Source organism: Mobula hypostoma, chromosome 14 (assembly GCF_963921235.1).
Source record: "Mobula hypostoma chromosome 14, sMobHyp1.1, whole genome shotgun sequence".
Lineage (NCBI taxonomy): Eukaryota > Metazoa > Chordata > Chondrichthyes > Myliobatiformes > Myliobatidae > Mobula > Mobula hypostoma.
In genome coordinates, this window is record NC_086110.1 from 31836257 (window position 1) to 31857351 (window position 21095).

Consider the following 21095-nt stretch of genomic DNA (forward strand, 5'->3'; position numbering starts at 1 on the left):
CTTTACCTTGTTATGGTGAGAATTATATAAGTGAATTACCAGCTTTATGCTTAAACTGAAAAACGTGATGAGAATATTGAGGTCTAAATTTGAAGTCCCCCATCCCCATGCGGGAATATACAAAATATATACTACATCTACAAACTCAATTTCAGAACCATATAAACGTGCGTGTGAGATGCACGTAGCAAAGGACAAATTTCTACCATTCCGCCTTCCAGCAACAAAGCTCATTTCTGCTGTAAGTTATTCCTCATCTTTACTGCTGCACTAGGCTCAGACATAATATAACAAAAGAAGTCCAAGCATTTCCACGTTTGGTTGAAAAACCAAGAAATGGTTTGTCACAGTAATTACTGGATTTACAATACGTTCAATATGTTGAAACTTCCAAAGAAATATGTAAAATACACTCCTTTGATTGAATGAGCATGGTTCTCTTCATGTGGTGAGCTGCAATCAGTGCAGTCATGTAAAGGCTTCAGTAAGTAGGTGTCATCTCTAATGTCAGTTACCTTATGTCAGTGCACCATGAGTGATAATTGAGGAACACCATATTGCTTATTGCAGAAAAAAGTATTTGATGCAGTTAATAGATAAATTGTATTTCAATATTAAATGATGTAGCAACCACCATTGTTAATAGCTCAATCTTAATGCAATAATGTTACATCTGATTTCAGTTATCAAAATGACTGACCCAATCTAGAACTGGCCTTTATGTATCTTTTTATTTCACATTGAACTTAATTAACTTATTGTTTGACAAGTAATTCCTTTGTGTCTCTATTTTTACAATAACTCAAGCATGTCAGGTACCTCGAAGCTTTCATTTCTTTAAGCCTACAGATTAGCTCAGATGTTGGCTTTGGGTCTATGCCCAAATTCCTGCAAGGAGCAGTATATCTTTCTCTACTTCTGTGAAGTAGAAGCACAGCACCTTCCAATTTCCACTTATTGAATTTGAGATTATATTTTCCTGTGTTCCTAGCTTTTTAATCAGGCAATCCCTGTATTGATACCGGTTAATTAACGGAGTTCAGTAATGGTTTTCAAGGCTGTAGGAACATACCTGGCCAGTTCTTCAGCTACTTTCTTTTGCCAATTACATTTTATGTCAAAAATATTAACTTACAGCCAAAGTATATTAATATTTCAGAAAAAGAAGGACCCACTAGACTTGTGAATTACTTCCCCTCTAGACCACAGTGGTCTTGTAGAGTAGTATTTTATTGCAACATTTGTTACTCTTTACTATTTGATTCCCTTACTTCAGAATTTTTTTATTCGGGTTGAATGCCAGAGTTGAGGTTAAGATACTTATTTTACTTGGTCATAGCTTCCATTTTATAGGTTACTGGAAAACTTAAATTATGACCATCCTCCTGAAAAATGCAAGTAAAACATTCTCTTCTTTGGTTTCCTTGAACATGTTATAATAAACTGAGCTAAAGGTATTCATCAACACATATTTTACATCTGTACATTGTTAATAACCATACTCTACTTCCAGAGTATGGCCCAGCTTCTTTACCTATCTCTTCTACTACTGCAACTGTCCCTGCATATTAAACACAGCAACATTTCATTACTGAGGTTTGTTGTTTGATGGCCTCACCATTTCCACCACTTCACTTACGCTGCACATTTTATGGTTTCAGTTCTTATTCTTATAAACTAAAACACACCCATCTTTTATTATTATCGCTCAGTCCGCTGGCCCTCTATGTATCACAAACCACCAAGTTGATTTCAAATTTTTCAGATCCCTTCACTGCATTACTTCATCCATTTCTTCAACCATTGTCGCCTCCCAATCTCACATTTCCTTTAAATTTTGGTGAATCATCATTTTCCACAGCTGAATTCTTTTCCAAGTTTTCTCCTAAGGGTTAAATCTCATGCATGGAGTAAGCCTGAGGTATTACTTCCATATAAAAAGGATGATGTAAATGTAAGTGGTATTTAAGATTCAAGTATGGACCAACAAGCTCCCAAAATAATTAGGTAAATCTGAGTGTCGCACATTCAGGCATGCAATTTTGAAGCTGAATCATAACACAGTGTTACTTCTAATTTTAAAAATAATCAGTTTTCCTCAGAATTTACATCGAATCATTGAGCCATACAATCAAAGAAATTCATCAGATAGAAAAAATCCATTTTGCTCTGAGACTCTAAATTCTCCAGGCCTGAAAATGAGTATATTTTAAACCTGATGATGATTTCTGAGCCCACCAACCATTTAGGCAATCGAAATCCCCACCAAATTTTACAAGGAAAAGAGTCTACTCCTATCTGATGTTTCTATGCACAGTGCTCACTTCTCTATCAATGGAAATATGGTCTTCAGCTCTACAATCAGTTTAGGGCAGGAGAAATTTGTGCTGAAACTGATCTTAGATCACAGTTATCAGTAAGAGGTAAGTGAAATTGTAGTTCACAAGTTAGAAGGAAATAAAGCTCTTTTTTGTGATAGAGAAAAATTTTCAATGGCTAATCATGCAGATTATTACATATTTTCAGGTGTCATTATCTCCATACAGAGTGGAGATAAACATTTTGTCGTACTGAAGGAGGAATTTATCACTAATATGTTACATAATAAAGCATTTGCAAACCTTGTTCAGCATTTGGACTTGTAAGGAGAGTCAGGATAAACACTCTAGTTCTTGTTGCCCTTTGCTACTGCTGATGAGGATGCCAGGTTATAGAGCTTCTGTGCCTCATGTAGATATACGCATTCTGTGTATAAAACTTCAGCACAAAGGATTGCAGACTGTGCTCAAGGGAGCAACTCAGCTGACTCACCCAAAAGGAAGCGTGCAAACTGAAAGGTGATGATAGCAAGACGTGTGAGGAAACAAAATATTGATTTAGAAGAGGTGTAAATGGCGACAAGATTGTCTAAAGAAAATAAAACTGACAATAGTGCTCACGGTCTAAAATAAGAACAGAACCAAAAACAGAAAATACCGGAAGTGCTTATTATCTGAATTTGTTGAACCCAAGCCAAAGGCAACAAAGTGCCGAGATAAGTTCACGATCCTTGAATTGAAGGCAAACGAGTTAATCACGGTTTTCACCTGGAAAGAGTTTTGGGGACTTTGTTCAGTCAGATGAAATGAGTTTAAAGGGTTAATATTTTTCTCAGTGACTGTTATCATGATGGATTTTTTGTAAGTGATGATGGCAAGGTTCCCTCAGTGAGTCCATGGATAAACATGCCATGTGGTATTGTACTGAGCCAATCAGTGGGCCAAGGATGAAGTGCAATTAGCTTGATTCCGAGGACTCTCTGACCATGATGTAATGTGGCATAACACTGGAAATGACTCATCCACCACTGCCTATCATTGTCCATGAGCTTCCAACGTAATTCTTAGAGGAGCACAGGTTACAGCCAAGGATCCTATGTGGAGCTCAAAGGATCCTGCATTCATTCAACCTCTTACATCCCTGTATGGTACTTCATAGTGGTTTTATAGTCAATTACTTGATAAGTAGTCATTGTTATTATGTCAGCAAATATGACAGCCTGATGTGCAAAAGATCCTACAACTGACTTTAAGATAAGTGATAACAAGTACTTGTCATTTGCATTGATGGAACATATACAAGGATGACAGGAGATCTTTTAATCAGAGTACCTTTGCCATTCACTCAGTACATTGAGGTGGCCAGTATTAGTTATCCAACCAAAATCTTGTGTGTGGCTTGGACTCTTTTAGTCTTCCTTCAAACTACTCAGCAAAATTCATGATATCACAATCATCAATAATAGATTTTTAGGTGACAAATGATAATAACTGAAAGATTTTTCATGACATCAGTATCACTGCCCATCTTCTTTCTTCCCCTGTGAGCACTACAAAGGAAACTGATGATGAGCATGCATTGCATATTAGCAGCCAACACACTTGGAGGAGGGATAGCTGAATTTTATTCATCGTAAGGTTAGACATGTGGCCCAGCAAATAACATCAGCAGTTTTGCACAGGAAGGCATGAATATTCACTTGTTTACCTTTTGTTCTGCAGTTCACGTCCAAGTTTCCACTGGCATAGATTCAAAGACAGTTGTCAGAAGAGAACAGAGCCAAAGCTGTAGTTCTGTGTGGCCATGTCAATTGAATAGATTAAGAATGTCAGCTAGTGCTAGAAGCCAGAAAAATTGTTTGGAAAGCTTTTGAGTTGTACTTGGAATAGCACTTGTGCGGGCACAGTTTGGAGTGAAGCCAATTTTACTTATGCAGTTCAAGGACTCCTATAGCAGTCATCGACATGTATGGTCTTTATTTTAAGAAACTTGGAATTTTCTGATCTATGACTCTGGCATTGGTTCCTTTAATAGGCCATCAAAACACCAAACAAATTCACTATTGGCTGATGTAATGGATGAAAATTCTCCATTTGCAAATCACAGCATTCTATAAATAAGCACTAAGCTCTAGGGTAGCTATGAGTCTTACTTTGTAGATACATAGTAATCACAATGAATACTTAGCTGTAATTAACCTCTGTTCATTGTACAGTTTTAAACATTGCATAAGTTCTATTTATGTTGCCAACTTATTAAATATCTGGATCCTCTTTAGATCAAATTATTTTTAAATAGGTACACCCTTTCTTGTTCCTGCAACTGGGATTACTGAATGGGTCAAGTACCCACCCTCAATGATGTTCAGCAAATTAAATTGATCAAAAATTGGATGGAGTCTATCAGAGCTTCGTTTGTCACTTTACCAGCATTCCGGTGCGGGTACAGAACAATCCGACCTACAATCAAAATCTAAGAAGGATTTCTGCAACAGGATTTTTGAGGCTGTTTTGTATAATCTTAGAACTACTTTGAAGAGAATTTTTTTTTTGGCCAACCCATAATAATTATGGGGAAAACCAATCAAAAGCGTATTCTGAAGATGAACTAGGAGAAAAATACCTTCATGTGTCAATTTATTCACTGTTTTCAAGGGTTTCTCTTTGCTTCTTCAAGGACCTTTAATAGATGCAAATCAGTAATTAAAGAGAGGGATTTTGGAAAACTTTAAAAGATTAAAGCTTCAACCATGTCTGTGAACTAAGTAGCTCTGCTTTCTATCACCGGTGCCAATGTTCTGCACTGCATGCTGCACCCAAGCTATAAACAAAAATTCTTTATCAGCAACTGCAACTGAAAATACCAAGGGAACTAAATTAGATACAACACCCCCTCCCCACCCACCCTCAAGGTTGGACACAGGACGCAGTTGAGTGATGAATCTATGTCCATGCATTGCAATTCAGGCAACAGGAAAAACCTGAGGATGCTCCCTTGAATTATTTCTATGTTCTGACGACAAAAGCATGCAGTCCAACTGTTGGATACATTACCTAATGGTCAATAGCGTGATTGGCTGAGCTCCAAATAAGATTAGCCTGCATTGCTTCAGATATGCCTGTAGCTCACAAATGGGAGGTTGCTGAAGCAGGTATTAGCTGCCATGCAGAAAGCAAAGGCAAAAATTGCCATTCAAGGCTTTGAATGCTGTGCTGAAAGCCTTTGTAATTGAAGTGAAAATCAAGGAGATGTCCTGTACCTTTCAGTCCCGGGAGGGCACCCAGAAGCACATAGAAGGTGTAATGGGTGCAGATCTCTGTGGAATACAAGGCCAGGAATCCAGCCCTAAGGATCTGAGAATAATGCCACAAAAGATGCAATGATCCTATACATCATTACGGCAAGTGCTGACCTTAACAATTGCACCATCAGCCTTAAAGATCGCTCAGTTCACTAGAAGCCCAATGCATATCCACCAGCAATTGCTATCAGTTTGAGATTCACAGCCAACATTGTTATGCTCCACCATTATCACCACTGCAGTGCTGACACACACATGCATTCATTGTCACTTTCACTGGCTAATTACCTTCGCTAGCACAAAACGGTATCTCAGCAGAGGCAACATAAACTAACTGGTTGCGGACACGTGTCTTCTCTAGGAACTTGTCAGTTGATCAGCCCAAGACCAGCAATGAGTGATTCAACTAAAGCTGCCTTTGATCTTATACCCAGTCTTATTTTGACAAATTGCACACACTACCTGATTTTCCAGGGGCAAAGATGTACTCGTTAGTTTCTCCTCTCCCCTCATGCTGACCAGTATCCTCGTCTCATTCTCCTTTAGTTATCTAGTCAGGCAGTGGAAGAACGGTATGAGGAAAGTAAAGATGAATATGCACAATCTTTACACTTGCAACAGCTTAGGTAAAGACATGATAATAATTCAGATCTTGCACACCTAAACCGAGGACCATATGCTGGGTTTAGTAGCATGATTTGACCTTCTGTGGAGGATCATTCCTAAACAAGAAGTTTAGTTGCTCTATTGTGCATGAGGTCCATAGAGTTGGCCACTGTCACCATTTCAGGTGGGAGAACAGTTGAGGAGAGAGAGGAGAGCATGAGTAGGAAAATAAGAACAATGATTGGGATGACTAGGAAGGATGATTCAAGTGGAGAATCAAGCAGTTGTTGGCTGATGGGTCAGGAGACATCAGAAGTGAGTAATGAAAAGTAAACAAAAATCTCTTGGAGTTTGATGCATGTTTCAGGCTGTCAAACCTCCTAGGGGCCTTGCCTTCAGCACATAATTTTACAGAAGCAAGGGGATGCACAGTGGTACATCAGGAAGTATTGGCTCCAATGACACAGGTTTAATCCTGACTAGGATACTGTTTGCATGTTCTCCCTGTGACACCAGATGCTCTGGTTATCTCCAACACCCAAAAACATTCCTGTTGATAGGTTTCTTGGCTGCCATAAATTACTTAGAGTGTAGGTGGGTGGCCGGAGAACTGGGAATAGATTGCAGGGAAATAAATCAGAGGAAGGGGCTTGATGGGACTGCTCTGGGAACTCATTGTGCTGAATGATATACAAATGTATGAAAGGAATAAGAGCCAAAGGGCATTTGATGAAACTCTGTAATCCCAAAGACTCTGTGCATGACTGTGTCATCTGGCCCACAGCTTTCTCCACTTCTTGAAAATATCTCACCAGAGGCAATAAGCAAGCTGCTAGAGGAACTCAGCAGGATGAGCAGCATCTATGAATTGTGGCCTTTTTGGATTGAAACCCAAAAAGGACCAGATGCGCAGTTTCGACCCAAAACATCAACAATCAGTTGAGCACAAACTTGCCTTCCTTCTGTACTTTGCACTTGCAACAAGGTACAAGCTGTAAAACAGCCTAGCTACAAGTCACACGCTCAGGGTCTCACCATGCATAGAATCACCACATCCTATCCTAGATCAAGGTCTCCAACTTCAGTGCATGGAAGGTCAGCTTTGGAAGCGACTAGAATCCATATGACACATTCATGCTTGATGCTCCCATAACAATCATCTGCCTTGTATTTCTTAGCCATTGTCTTTATCCTTTCTGTCAGTCAGAATCAGACTCAGGTTTATAGTCCTCGGCATATGTTGTGAAATTTGTTTTTGCAGCAATACAGAGCAATACATAAAATATACTACAAATTTATATATATACACAGTGGATTCCCAGTTAATTGGCACATCGATGGTTAATTGAGGCAGCCCACTTATTTGGGACATTATGTCACTTAGTTGAGGCAGGAGACTGTTGCTGAACAGTTTGTAACTAGTATCAGACGTGTGTACTTGTGTGGACATTAGCCACTACACTGCGCTTAGTGCGAACAATTTTTAAATAGTGTCAGTCATGTGTGTTTGTGTTCAGAAAGCAGTATCTTTTGTCACCGATAGTTGTCGAGAAACAATTCAGAACTGTTTTCCTCATTGAGGTTTAAAGCATTCAGGCTTAGTGGTGCCAGTACGGCTGGAAGTGAAAATGAAACAAGTTAGGAACTATGAAGAGGTTGAAGATATCAACAACTTTCTTGAACGTTACAATGAACATGAAGATTTGGAGGATGCAGTCATTGATAGCATTGTTTGAAATCATTATCTACACTGGGTGTCTGCACCTGATTTTGTTCATTTACCATCTAAGGAACAGATGAATTCCACGATCACTAACTATAAGGAACTAATACATAATTTTATTGTGCTGTAGTAGTATTGATAGTGTTCTAATTTGTTCTGTATTTTGTTTAAATACATAATTTGTTACACAGTTAAATGGTAGTCTTTTTTTGTGCCTTTTTAACTATTTCCAAGAAACTTCGGCTAATTGGGGCAGCGGCTTAATTGGGCCAAAATGTATTAGTCCTGATGTGTCCTGGTTAACCAGGACGCACTGTATATACACAATTTGCATGTGACAGCACCACTGCCTGGTACACCGCTTCAAAGGGCAGTCTAAACTAGGTGAGAGTAGTCTGTTTGGCTCAAATGCCAGTGAGATAGGAATATGCCTATCCGAGCAGGCAAAGTGAGTTTCAGTGGACTGGGCGGATGAGATCACCAATGAAATCCAACAGCCAGGAAGGTGCTTCTGCAGTGCTCCGTGGAGAGTGAAGGGGACGCCAGGGCACAGAAGTCAGGGGCATCCACTGCAGCCAAGGGGTCTCCAGTTGTGTCGATGACTCATACCACTCTAATGTGGTTTCTGGAGTCGAGAAAGTGAAACAGCTCGGTGCAAGGGCTTTTCCACTTCAAATGTTTTCCCAACAGGTTCCTACTGTCATCGTCAAAATTGATGGACAACCAATATATACTATATATAGCGCAAAAAGAGAGCAAAAGTATTGAGGTGGTGCTCACGGGTTCATGGACCATCCATAAATCTGACGGAGGAAGGAAAGAAGCTGTTCTTGAAACATTGAGCGTGCGTCTTAAGGTTCTTGTACCTCCTCCTATCAATTAGATGTTAATTCATTGTAATAATCACCTAGCATTACAGACTTGCCCCTCCACCAAGTTTGCAGCAGATGGTAGATACCAGTGACGACTCCCTGACAGAAAAATAAAAACCTCACAATAACCTAGAAATCAGACTTCACCCTATCTAGTGTCTAAACATCACAAAGCTGACAAAAAGTGCATTAAACTCCGCAACAGCAATCTGCTGCAGGGCCTCAATGGTTCGAATAACATCAGTGGCAAGAAAGGATTTGTCGATGTTTCAAGTCGAAACCTTGCAACGGGACCCTCCTCCTACAACATCGAGCCTAAAAGCGCCTCCACCCAGCTTCTGTCTGCTCACTTCCGACGTTCCTCCAATAATGCAGCACACTGGCAGACCACACCTGGAGGCAGGATTTATATAGGGAGCTGCATGAAGCTCACCACCACAACTATTAATCCACAGATCACTGAGAAAGGCACCAGACAGTTTTTATTTTATTTATTCATTTAGAGATACCCGACAGAACAGGCCCTTTTGGGCTTTCTAGCTGTGCTGCCCCAGCAATCCCTGACCAATTAACCTACCTGGTCTTCAGTCTGTGGGAGTAAACCAGAGAACCTGGGGAAAAACCCAAGCATTCCCACACTTTTCGTCAGCAGGCATACAGAGATTCCTTACAGAGGACGCCGGAATCGAACTCTGAAACATCGAGCTGTAACAATGTCATGCTAACTGCTGCACTACCTTGGTGTCCTTTATAGACATTGAAGGACATCTTGCCACCGCAGCCTCAAAACAGCTGGATGAAACAGTGCCGCGGAGATGAGGAAAACAAACAGAAGAGAAGGACACAGTTGTATGCATGGTCACCACCCCCTCCTCCACGTGATCCTTCACTCTGATCGAGGCCTGTGCCTGGAGCGACCCCACATCACACTGTGGGATGCAGGGTGATCAATGGGGCAGGGCTCACAGTGTGCAGCCTTGATTTACTTGACATAAAAAAGCTGCCATGAGGGATGGAACAACCAGTGATAAGGTTTCATATATCATGAGCACTGAAAACTGAACATGATATATACCAGACATCGATGTCAGGGTGGGGAGGTTTTAATTGGCACCTTGTTGGTGATCTCAGTGCAGAGGCCTTAGTTCTTTAGTGAGGTCACAGGTCAAAACATTTCAATTTCTGTTGGTATAAGAGAGGAACTGAGCATAACGTATGACATCATTTACATCTGTGACTGATGCCAGGGAAATGTCAGACACTGAAAATAATTGCTTGAACTTAATTAAAAATATAAAATAATGCGAAATAACTCAAACAGTTACCCACAATTTACCTTTTTAATCAAGGCTGGTGGCCCGATTGAAATGAATGATATTGCACTAATTATCCCAGCTTCAAATGTGACTCCAGCTTGTCTGTTCCAGTTTACAGGCATGGTTTCCACACGACAGTTCACCGGCAGTTCTCTAAAGAATAGCCAGCTGAGGATCAATCTGATCCAGCTCAGTGTGTCCTGCTGAGGGAATCAACTCATAACTTTTCAAATAACAAAAATTATATCTATTGATTTGATTAAAACAAATACAATACTTCGAAAGAATTGATCTTACAACTAAGAATCATGATGAAAGTCAAACCTGCCTGAACAGATGAATAGCAACCAGAATAATTGAAATGTAAACATTCTCATATATTTAGATCATGTTCCATGATCATTCAAGGCAAAAAGTAATAATAAAAATACTAAAGTGATCGGGTAGGCAAATGGTGTGAAATGATGACTAAAAGTAAAATTAAGTAAGTTGTGACATTTAAAAGAATGACAGGGACACCATAAAACATTCATTGATACAAAGCTTGCAATAGAGAGTTCATTTATGGTTCTTAGTCACATGGCGATCCACATATGGGAAATCAAGAAAGAAATCACTAATTACAATTGGGTTGTCAAGTGTAACCATAACAATAGGCCATAATTCAGGACACTTCCCCACATAAGCCTTTCCTTATTGTGTAAGAAAATCACTTCCTTATAACCAAAGGTGTAACTAATGTTAGTCCTCTATACAATATCTTACACGTCTCTGTGTCCTATTCAATTTCCAGCCCATGTCTGGGGCTACCCATAATTCTTGAAGATAAGACCAAAATGATGTCAGCTACCTCCATTGTTATTCGCCAAAGGTAAAATATTGGAGATCAATTTAGATCATCCAGTCGAGAACGATGGGGGCTGCAGTAGTAAACTGGTGACCCACTTCATGTTTTACTCTGAAGTGAATGGGTGCCAAGTCACTGTTATCTGATCTGCTCTACATGACCAAGGTGAGGGAGAAGAGCAATTTTATTTTGCATTATTCTTCTATCAGGAACCTTGGAGATTTTATATGCTGAGTGTTTCTAGCATTTTTAATTTTTATTTCAGATTCACAGAATCTACAGTTTTTATTTTCATTTATTTTAAAGTTGGTATCAATTTATCCTAATTTGCAGATTTCTGCATTTTTGATCCCCTTTCACTCCCTCTGTTCCCTGTGAGTGTTACATCAGGGTTAGTATTTCTTTACTAAATTAGACTCTTAATGACCACCAATGCCAACAGAACAGTCGGACACCATTGCTTCCTCCTTGATGTGAGTACGTGTTCCAAGCCAAAAACAGAATGGACTCCAGGCCAGAAATGAAGAACTTACAGAGGGCATTTACTTTTTTTAAGTCAAGAGAGAATTACGAGAAGAGGTTTCGGGAGATCATTGCAAATAACAGGACAAACGTGAAATATTGAAGTAGAGGGTAGGGTTTCGGGAAATAAAAGTGCCAAATGAATAGCAAAGGAAGTCTCCAAATGTTGTAAGAGATTACAGAGACACACTAAAGATAAGCAACATCAAATTCATGAAAAACTAAATTGATAATGCTTTTTATAAATTCTGGATGTACAACAAAAAAAATTAAACACATACCCCTGGCAGACGAAGGATCTCCACTTCCTTTCATGGATGCTACCTGAGCGATTGAGTTCCTCCAGCAAATTCGTTTGCTAATGCAGACTCCAGCATCTGCTCTCTCCTGTGTGTCCATTCCAGTTCATGAAATAGTCTCACTATTGTGACCAGACCTTGACCAATGCTCACTGTGCAAGGTTGTTTTCTTGTGTTTATTCCTTCGTTGCTGTTCTTTACCCAAGTTTCTAGTGAGGCCTCTCTCCAAAGCAATATTTAGATCCATATTATGTTCACCATCAGTGTGTCATATGAAAAGTGCTTTTTCCTTGTCCCACTCCACACTATGATCAATGCTCTGATAATATCATGAGCATGCAGAAGTGTTATCAAAAACGGCAGAATCACACATTGTTGTCTTTCTTTGAAAGAGCAATTTCCCATTTGATTACTTCACATTGAAAGCATTGTACTCACTAACAGGGAATTATGTGGTGGTGTGTATAAATTCCCCTTTCACTTGCACTCATCAAAAACCTATTTTAAAATATCTTGTGAAGAATAAAAATCTGTCCTCTTCACAACAATGAAGTCAACAAGGACCTCAGCAAGGACCTGGACCCACTGCAATTTGCCTATCGCCACAATAAGACCATAAGACCATAAGATATAGGAGCAGAAGCAGGCCATTCAGCTCATCAAGTCTGTTCCACCATTCAACCATCGGTTGATCCAATTCTTCTAGTCATCCCCACTCCTCTGCCTTCTCCCCATACCCTTTGATGCCCTGGCTAATCAAGAAACTATCCATCTCTGCTTTAAATGCACCCAGTGACGTGACCTCCACAGCCACTTGTGGCAACAAATTCCACAGATTTACCACCTTCTGACTAAAGTAATTTCTCCGCACCTCTATTCTAAATGGACGTCCTTCAATCCTGAAGTCGTACCCTCTTGTCATAGACTCCCCTACCATGGGAAATAACTTAGCCATATCTAATCTGTTCAGTCCTTTTAACATTTGGAATGTTTCTATCAGATCACCCCTCATTCTCCTGAACTCCAGGGAATACAGCCCAAGAGCTGCCAGACGTTCCTCATATGGTAACCCTTTCATTCCTGGAATCATTCTGGTGAATCTTCCCTGAACCCTCTCCAATATCAGTATATCCTTTCTAAAATAAGGAGCCCAAAACTGCACACAATAGTCCAAGTGTGGTCTCACAAGTGCCTTATAGAGCCTCAACATCACATCCCTGCTCTTATATTCTATACCTCTAGAAATGAATGCCAACATTGCATTTGCCTTCTTCACCACCGATCCAACCTGGAGGTTAACCTTTAGGATATCCTGCACAAGGACTCCCAAGTCCCTTTGCATCTCTGCATTTTGTATTCTCTCCCCATCTAAATAATAGTCTGCCCATTTATTTCAACCACCAAAGTGCATGACCATACACTTTCCAACATTGTATTTCATTTGCCACTTCTTTGCCCATTCCCCTAAACTATCCAAGTCTCTCTACAGGCTCTCTGCTTCCTCAACACTACCCGCTCCTCTACCTATCTTTGTATCATCGGCAAATTTAGCCACAAATCCATTATTCCCATAGTCCAAATCATTCATGTACATTGTAAAAAGCAGCGGTTCCAACACTGACCCCTGTGGAACTCCGCTGGTAACCGGCAGCCAGTCAGAATAGGATCCCTTTATTCCCACTCTCTGTTTTCTGCCGATCAGCCAATGCTCCAGTCATGCTAGTAATGTCCCTGTAATTGCATGGGCTCTTATCTTACTAAGCAGCCTCATGTGCAGCACCTTGTCAAAGGCCTTCTGAAAATCCAAGTACACCACATCTACTACATCTCCTTTGTCTACACTGCTTGTAATTTCCTCAAAAAATTGCAGTAGGTTAGTCAGGCAGGATTTTCCTTTCAGGAAACCATGCTGACTTTGGCCTATCTGGTCATGTGTCTCCAGGTATTCTGTAATCTCATCCCTAACAATCGATTCCAACAACTTCCCAACCACTGACCTCAGGCTAACAGGTCTATAGTTTCCTTTCTGCTGCCTCCCACCCTTCTTAAATAGCGGAATAACATTTGCAATTTTCCAGTCATCAAGCATAATGCCAGAATCTATCAATTCTTGAAGGATCATTGTTAATGCCTCCGCAATCTCTCCAGCTACTTCCTTCAGAACCCGAGGGTGTATTCCATCAGGCCCAGAGTTTTATCCACCCTCAGACCATTAAGCTTCCTGAGCACCTTCTGAGTCGTAATTTTCATTGCACTTACTTCACTTCCCTGACACTCTTGAATGTCCAGTATACTGCAGATGTCCTCCACTGTAAAGACTGATGCAAAATACGTATTTAGTTCCTCTGCCATCTCTGCGTCTCTCATTACAATATCTCCAGCATCATTTTCTATTGTTCCTATATCTATCCTCAGCTCTCTTTTACCTTTTATATACTTAAAAAAGCTTTTAGTATCTTCTTTGATATTAGTCACCAGCTTCCCTTCATAATTCATATTTTCCTTCCTAATGACCTTCTTGGTTTCCTTCTGCAAGTTTTTAAAAGCTTCTCAATCCTCTACCTTCCTACTAACTTTGGCTTCCTTGTATGCTCTCTCTTTTGCTTTTACTTTGGCTCTGACTTCACTTGTCAGCCATGGTAGTGTCCTTCTTCCATTTGAAAATTTCTTCTTATTTTGAATATATCTGTCTTGCACTTCCCTCAATTTTTGCAGAAACTCCAGCCATTGCTGCTCTGCTGTCCGTCCTGCTAGTGTCCCTTTCCAGTCAACCCTTGGCCATTTTTTTCTCTCACGCCATTGTAATTTTCTTTATTCCACTGAAATACCGACACATTGGAATCTAGTTTCTCCTTCTCAAATTTCAAAGTTCAAAGTGAACTCGATCATATTGTGACCACTGTTCCCTAAGGGTTCCTTAACCTTAAGCTCTCTTATCACCTCCAGATCATTGCACAACACCCAATCCAGCACAGGCAAGCCCCTAGTGGGCTCAACGTCAAGCTGTTCTAAAAAGCCGTCCCTTAGACATTCTACAAATTCTCTCTCTTGAGGTCCAGTACTGGCCTAAACACAAAATAATCTGCAGATGCTGGGGTCAAAGCAACACTCACAACACGCTGGAGGAACTCAGCAGGTCGGGCAGCATCCGTGGAAAAGATCGGTCGACGTTTCGTGCCGGAACCCTTCGTCAGTACACCCTTTGATGCTGCCCAAACTGCTGAGTTCCTGCAGCATGTTGTGACCAGTACTGGCCTAGTTTTCCCAATCCACTTTCCCAATCCCCAATGACATGGCCCTTCTGACACATCTTTTTTATCTCCTGCTGTAATTTGTAATCCACATCCCAGCTGCTGTTTGGAGGCCTGTGAACAACTGCCATTAGGGTCCTTTTACCCTTGCCATTTCTTAACTCAACCCATAGAGACTCTTCACATTCCAATCCTATGTCATCCCTTTCGAATGATATATTATTTCTTATACACAGGGCCACACCACCCCCTCTGCCTGCTAATTTATCTTTCTGATACACCGTATATCTTTGGATGTTCAACTCCCAATGGCAGCCCTCCTTTAGCCAAGTTTCAGAGATGGCCACAACATCATACTTGCCAATCTGTAGCTGAATTTTAAGGTTGTCCGTTTTATTTCTTATACTGCATGCATTCAAATACAACACTCTCAGTCCAGTATTTGTTGCTCTCTGTTTTAACTGTATCACGCTTCTATTGCCCTGTAACTCATGCCACTGGCTTTGATTAAGCCTCATCTCCTGCCTCTCCTTTCTATCATCTCTGTTGCACACTATCTTTGATTTATTTCTGTTTCCCCCTTCCTCAGCCCTATCACTCCAGTTCCCATTCCTCTGCCAAATTAGTTTCAACCCTCCCTAACAGCTCTATTAAACCTGCCTGCAAGGATATTGGACCCCTTTGGGTTCAGGTGTAAGCCGTCCTTTTTGTACAGGTTATACCTCCGCCAGAAGATGCCCCAGTGATCCAGGAACCTGAATCCCTGCCCCCTACACCAGTCCTCAGCCATGCATTAATATGTGTGATCCTGCTATTCTTGTGCTTGTTAGCACGTGGCACAGGCAGCAATCCTGAGATTACTACCCTGGAGGTCCTGTTTTTCAGCTTCCTACCCAACTCCCTGAATTCTCTCTTCAGGATCTCCTCCACTTTTCTACCAATGTCATTGTTACCAACATGTACCAAGACTGCTGGTTGTTCGCCCTCTCCCTTCAGAATGCTCTGCACCCGATCTGAGATATCTGAGGCAATAGGTCAATGGCAGATGCAATCTCAATGGCTCTTTACCTGGTTTTACTCCACCTGGACAATACAATCACCTATGTCAGGATACTGTTCATCAACTATAGCTCAGCATTCAACACCATCATTCCCACAATCCTGATTGAGAAGTCACAGAACCTGGGCCTCTATACCTCCGTCTGCAATGAAACTAGCTTAGGGCATTTTAGTTGGCATGGACCGGTTGGAGAAAATAGCCTGTTTCTATGCTGTGTGACTATGACTCTGTGATGGGATAGCAACTTTTAATTTTTGTCCTCCCAAAGTGCGTGCCTTCACATTATTCCATAATGATATCAAAGAGTGCCTTGCCCCATAGGACTCCAATTCATCCTCCAAAACCCGTTGGAAAATGTAGGTATCGGAAGGAAGCTGAGATAAGCTTGAAGGTTTGAGTCGGGAAAGGATGATTAGGATGGCGAAGTCTGTGTTAGCCTCAGTGAGAACAACTTTAAAACTTTGTTTGTGAAACCAGATTTCAGGAACAAAACTTCGGTTCCTTTTAAAACTCCTGACTGCATACTATCTCTAGTATCAAATCATGAGTGGCTGCCTTGAATTTTAGAGGTCTAATTTACCCAGGAGTATTGCCTCTCAGGCAAGAGCTTCTCGCGTAAAATATGATGAATGATTGGCAACGTTAAGGAACTGAGTGATAGAAAATATAGATGGATAGGTTCTCAAAACTACTAGTATAATCAAGGGAATCTGTGTTTGCCATAGTAACTACAGAAAAACAGCATAATTTGTTGCAACACATATTTACTTACCCACTATTCTGGCACTTCAATCAAAGAATATAAGGAGTCTCACACATAGTGTTTACTCAAGGGAGTAGATTTAAGAAGGATATGAAGAGGAAACGCTTTTTCCAGAGTAGTAAATCTGTGGAATTTTCTGCCAAGGGAAGCAGTAGGGTCTATCTCATTAAATATATTTAATACACAGTTAGATAGATATTTGCATAGTTGGGGAAATTAAAGGTTATGGGGAAAATGCAGGTAGTGGGGCTGAGTCCACAGCTAAATAAATCATGCGCTTATTAAATGGCGGTGCAGGCTCCTGCTCCTACTTCTTATGTTCTTATATTACATCTATTTTTCATATCAGCCTTTTCTCCAGCAAGACCAATTGTGGCCACAATTAGAACATCTAACAAGGAAGAACTGATCACATTCTTTTCATCTGATTTTGACCAGAAGTCAGCAAAACACTAAAGTGTTGGAAAGATGCTTAAAATTGAATCTCTCTTGCTGTAAGCAGAATTAGTTTTTTTAAAAATCCCTTAGATCAGAAAGATATTCATACCCGCACCAGGAAAAGTCACACGGGCATTCCATAGTTTTTCCATATTTAATGTTGACTTAAATGAGAAACAAATACTTAACTTTTTAAAAATTAATTTATTCTTCTTGTTTACTCTCAGACAAGAGCTTTATGGCATTGATTTAAAACAGAAAAATACAGAGGTTAACGTAACATAGTCCATAGGATGAGGCTGGTCTACATAGTTTTTAACTCAGCAAAGTCCAACATTGAAACAGACAGAGCCCCAACTCATGTAAAAGCCGTCAAAACTTTGTAGCAACTTTTAAAAGTCACTAATGTTTAGAGACATTTAAAAATAACATTGTTTTAAATATTTTATAAAATTAGGAAAAGAAATACCAAGACATAATTAAAATATTATAATTAATGAAACACACATCAAAGTTGCTGGTGAACACAGCAGGTCAGGCAGCATCTCTAGGAAGAGGCACAGTCGACGTTTCAGGCCGAGACCCTTCGTCAGGACTAACTGAAGAAAGAGCTAGTAAGAGATTTGAAAGTTGGGGGGGGGAGATGGAGCCAAAAGCTGGACAGTTGATTGGCAAAAGGGATATGAAAGGATCATGGGACAGGAGGCCCAGGGAGAAGGAAAAGGGGGAGGGGGGGAAACCCAGAGGATGGGCAAGGGGTATAGTCAGAGGGACAGAGGGAGAAAAAGGAGAGTGAGAGAAAGAATGTGTGTATAAAAATAAATAACGGATGGGGTACAAGGGGGAGGTGGGGCATTAGCGGAAGTTAGAGAAGTCAATGTTCATGCCATCAGGTTGGAGGCTACCCAGACGGAATATAAGGTGTTGTTCCTCCAACCTGAGTGTGGCTTCATCTTTACAGTAGAGGAGGCCGTGGATAGACATTTCAGAATGGGAATGGGATGTGGAATTAAAATGTGTGGCTGCTGGGAGATCCTGCTTTCCCTGGCGGACAGAGTGTAGGTGTTCAGCAAAGCGGTCTCCCAGTCTGCGTCGGGTCTCGCCAATATATAAAAGGCCACATCGGGAGCATCGGATGCAGTATATCACCCCAGCCGACTCACAGGTGAAGTGTCGCCTCACCTGGAAGGACTGTCTGGGGCCCTGACTGGTGGTAAGGGAGGAAATGTAAGGGCATGTGTAGCACTTGTTCTGCTTACAAGGATAAGTGCCAGGAGGGATATCAGTGGGGAGGGATGGGGGGGACGAATGGACAAGGGAGTCGCGTAGGGAGCTATCCTTGCAGAAAGCGGCGGGGGGGGGGAGGGAAAGATGTGCTTAGTGGTGGGATCCCGTTGGAGGTGGCGGAAGTTACGGAGAATAATATGTTGGACCCGGAGGCTTATGGGGTGGCAGGTGAGGACCAGGGGAACCCTATTCCTAGTGGAGTGGCGGGAGGATGGAGTGAGAGCAGATATACGTGAAATGGGGGAGATGCGTTTGAGAGCAGAGTTGATGGTGGAGGAAGGGAAGCCCCTTCCTTTAAAAAAGGAGGACATCTCCCTCGTCCTGGAATGAAAAGCCTCATCCTGAGAGCAGATGCGGTGGAGATGGAGGAATTGTGAGAAGGGGATGGCATTTTTGCAAGAGAAAGGGTGAGAAGAGGAATAGTCCAGATAGCTGTGAGAGTCAGTAGGCTTATGGTAGACATCAGTAGATAAGCTGTCTCCAGAGACAGAGACAGAAAAATCTAGAAAGGGGAGGGAGGTGTCAGAAATGGACCAGGTAAACTTGAGGGCAGGGTGAAAGTTGGAGGCAAAGTTAATAAAGTCAACGAGCTCAACATGCGTGCAGGAAGCAGTGCCAATGCAGTCGTCGATGTAGCGAAGGAAAAGTGGGGGACAGATACCAGAATAGGTACGGAACATAGGTTGTTCCACAAAGCCAACAAAAAGGCAGGCATAGCTAGGACCCATACGGGTGCCCATAGCTACACCTTTAGTTTGGAGGAAGTAGGAGGAACCAAAGGAGAAATTATTAAGAGTAAGGACTAATTCCGCTAGATGGAGCAGAGTGGTGGCAGAGGGGAACTGATTAGGTCTGGAATCCAAAAAGAAGCGGAGAGCTTTGAGACCTTCCTGATGGGGGATGGAGGTATACAGGGACTGGACATCTATGGTGAAAATAAAGCGGTGGGGTCCAGGGAACTTAAGATCATCAAAAAGTTTAAGAGCATGAGAGCACGAACATAGGTAGGAAGAGATTGAACAAGGGGGGATAAAACCGTGTTGAGGTATGCAGAAACAAATTCGGTGGGGCAGGAGCAAGCTGAGACAATAGGTCTGCCAGGACAGGCAGGTTTGTGGATCTTGGGTAGGAGGTAGAAAAGGGAAGTGCGAGATGTGGGAACTATAAGGTTGGTAGCAGTGGATGGGAGATCCCCTGAGTGGATAAAGTCAGTGATGGTGTGGGAGACAATGGCCTGGTGCTCCTTAGTGGGGTCACGATCGAGGGGTAAATAAGAGGAGGTATCCGCGAGTTGTCGCTGTGCCTCGGCAAGGTAGAGGTCAGTGTGCCAGACTACAACAGCACCCCGCTTATCAGCAAGTTTAATAGTAAGGTTAGGGTTAGTGCAGAGGGAGTGGAGAGCAGAGTGTTCGGAAGGAGTGAGGTTGGAATGGGAACAAGGTGCGGTGAAGTCGAGATGGTTGATGTCCTGTTGGAAGTTAGCAATAAAGAGATCCAGAGCAGGCAGAAGACCAGAGCGGGGTGTCCATGAAGAAGAGGAGGGTTGAAGACGGGAGAAGGGGTCATCGGTGGGGGTGGAAGAATCCTTGCCGAAGAAGTAGGCTCAGAGACGGAGACGACGGAAGAACAGTTCCGCATCATGGCGAACGCGGAACTCGCTGAGGTGTGGGCGGAGGGGAACAAAGGTGAGGCCCTTACTGAGGACAGAGCATTCTGCCTCAGACAGTTGAAGGTCGGAGGGGATGGTAAAGACCCGGCACGGATGAGAACTGGGATCAGAGGGTTGGGGGGGGGGTGAGGCTGGGGGTGTCAGTGGAGACGGGAGGGTTGGGGTGAGAGGAAGATGGAGCCTCTGAGGGCCCAGGAGCTGACGATGGGATTTGAGGGAGATGGGGTTGCAGAGTATTGGTGGGGGAAGGGGAGACGGGAGTCACAATAGCAGCACATAAAGATCCGGCCTGGATCCTATCCCCATCTATTCTGAGGCTGTGTCCTGTGGTCTTAGACTCTCCCACCATAGAAAATATTTTCAGGTTTTGAAACTTGTTGAGGGGATGATGGTGACATTGAACGCCCAGCTGTAATTGATAAACAGTAACCTGGTGTATATCTACAAGTTCTAATGCCAAGTGTAGAGCCAATGAGACAGCATCTGCTGTACACCTGTTATGGCAAAAAGTGAGCTGCAGGGGTCCAGGTCCTTGCTCAATCAGGAGTTAATTTTATATATAACTAACCTCTCGGAGCACTTCATTATGGTAGATATGAGTACTACTGGCCAACAGTTGTTGAGGCAGCTCACCCTGTTCTTCTCACTCGTATAATTGATGATTGCTGCCTTTTTGAAGCAGGTGGGAACCTCAGACCATCGCAGTAAGAAGCTGAAGATGTCCTTGACCACTACAGGCTTTTGGTTGGCACAGGATAAAGCAGATTTTATATTAGCAGTGGGCTTTTTTTGCAATGTTATAGGAAACCTACAGCACAATAC